We start from the raw sequence: 2,500 nt of genomic DNA on the forward strand, positions 1-2,500 counted from the left end.
CCCGGGCTGCGGAAGCCGGCGAGATCCCTGGCTGTTCTTCTCTTCCATCCATCCGTCCGTTATTTCATTTGCTGTCTGTATGTACGGAGCCCGGGCCGCGGAAGCCGGAGGGAGCCCGGGCTGCGGAAGCCGGCGAGATCCCTGGCTGTTCTTCTCTTCCATCCATCCGTCCGTTATTTCATTTGCTGTCTGTATGTACGGAGCCCGGGCCGCGGAAGCCGGAGGGAGCCCGGGCTGCGGAGGCCGGCTGGAGCCCGGGTTGCGGAAGCCGGCGAGAGCCTGGGCTGCGGAAGCCGGCGAGATCCCTGGCTGTTCTTCTCTTCCATCCATCCGTCCGTTATTTCATTTGCTGTCTGTATGTACGGAGCCCGGGCCGCGGAAGCCGGAGGGAGCCCGGGCTGCGGAAGCCGGCGAGATCCCTGGCTGTTCTTCTCTTCCATCCATCCGTCCGTTATTTCATTTGCTGTCTGTATGTACGGAGCCCGGGCCGCGGAAGCCGGAGGGAGCCCGGGCTGCGGAAGCCGGCTGGAGCCCGGGTTGCGGAAGCCGGCGAGAGCCCGGGCTGCGGAAGCCGGCGAGATCCCTGGCTGTTCTTCTCTTCCATCCATCCGTCCGTTATTTCATTTGCTGTCTGTATGTACGGAGCCCGGGCCGCGGAAGCCGGAGGGAGCCCGGGCTGCGGAAGCCGGCGAGAGCCCGGGCTGTTCTTCTTTTTTTTTTTCCCTTTCATTTATTTCCCCCCACCAGGGTGCGCCGACGAGGGGAGACCTCCTCCCCGCCGCCGCCGTACCGGACACATCGCAAATTCACAACGGTGGATTATTATTATTATTATTATTTTTTTTTTTTACGCGGCCAGCAGGGGGCGCCGCGCGCGCGGACTGGCGCTCGTGAACACTGCATTTAAATCGGTGGTGTGTTTTTGTCTTTTGCCTGGTTTTTTTTAATCTCAATCGTGTATTACCTCGGCTGGCCAGCGGGGGGCGCCGCGGCGGGGACACGGGCGGACCGGGTACATTTCATCTGTTTGGGGCGAGTGCTTTTTTGAAATTTTTTTTTATCTTTTAGTCTCGTTCCGTTCTTCCCTTCAACTGGCCTGCGGGGGGCGCCGTGCGCGCGGACCGGCGTCCACCCCTGGCCGCTCCGGGACTTTGCATTCAAATGGGTGGGGTGTTTTTCATTTTTTTGCCCTTTTTTTTTCCACTCCCCCCCTCTCAATCGTGTATTACCTCGGCTGGCCAGCGGGGGGCGCCGCGGCGGGGACACGGGCGGACCGGGTACATTTCATCTGTTTGGGGCGAGTGCTTTTTTGAAATTTTTTTTTATCTTTAAGTCTCGTTCCGTTCTTCCCTTCAACTGGCCTGCGGGGGGCGCCGTGCGCGCGGACCGGCGTCCACCCCTGGCCGCTCCGGGACTTTGCATTCAAACGGGTGGGGTGTTTTTCATTTTTTGCCCCTGTTTTTCACTCCCCCCCTCTCAATCGTGTATTACCTCGGCTGGCCAGCGGGGGGCGCCGCGGCGGGGACACGGGGGAGGGTTCATCCGGGCGGACCGGGTACCTTTCGTCTGTTTGGGGCGAGTGCTTTTTTGAAATTTTTTTCATTTTATTTTTGTCCTCCCTTCGACCGGCCAGCGGGGGGCGCCGCGCGCGCGGACCGTCGGGGCCCGGGGCCCTGCGTCCCACTTACTTTCGCCCGACGGGAATCGTTTCTTTTGTTTTTATCCGAGAGGACACACGGAATCTGCACCCCCCGCAGTGGCGTCAGGCGGCCACCGGGGGGCGCCGCGGCGGGGATCGGGGGGGGCGCCCGGGAGCCGCCTGCCCGTCCGCTGGGCCAAGGGGGCCGGGGCGGGTCACGCGCCGCCGTCCCCCCCCCGATCGTCTCGCTCCGAGCCGCCTCTGGCCACCGGGGGGCGCCGTCGGGTGGCGCGGGGGCGCCCCCGCCGCCCGCCGCCTCCCCCCGCACGCGTCGGGCCTCCCCCCGGGCCCCCGCGGGCCGGGGGACGCGGCCGGCGAGCGTCGGACTCCAGCGCGGAAGTGTCGCGGATGAGTGCGGACCGGGGCGCCCGCGGCCCAGCGGCACTTCCAGGGGCTCGGGGAGGAGATGGTTGAAGCCTGGGTGAAGCGCGCCCTCGGCCGTCCGTGTCGCTACCCGCCGGAGAACACCTCCGCCGGATCAGTAGGTACCAACGAGGCGAGCGAGAGAGCCGGGACTCTGTCCGGGGCCGAAAAGCCTGTTTCCCTGGAGCTTTTGCGAAAGGACCCGTGACAGAAGATGCGCGGAGCTCAGAGATCAGCATGGGCAGGGCCTTCTTGCATCCGATTTTGCCCAGGCAGGGCTCCAGGAACCGGGTTACAAAAAGCAAAAAGCCCTGGAGCTCAAACGAAAGGTTTAGTGACAAGATAGCCGTGGAGCTCCGATAACAGCATGGCAGGACCAGGATGGGGCCTATAAAGGGTCCACGGCGGGCATCCGTTGGAGCCCGACGTACGGGCCGG

Source organism: Pseudophryne corroboree, unplaced genomic scaffold (genome assembly GCF_028390025.1).
Source record: "Pseudophryne corroboree isolate aPseCor3 unplaced genomic scaffold, aPseCor3.hap2 scaffold_2196, whole genome shotgun sequence".
NCBI lineage: Eukaryota > Metazoa > Chordata > Amphibia > Anura > Myobatrachidae > Pseudophryne > Pseudophryne corroboree.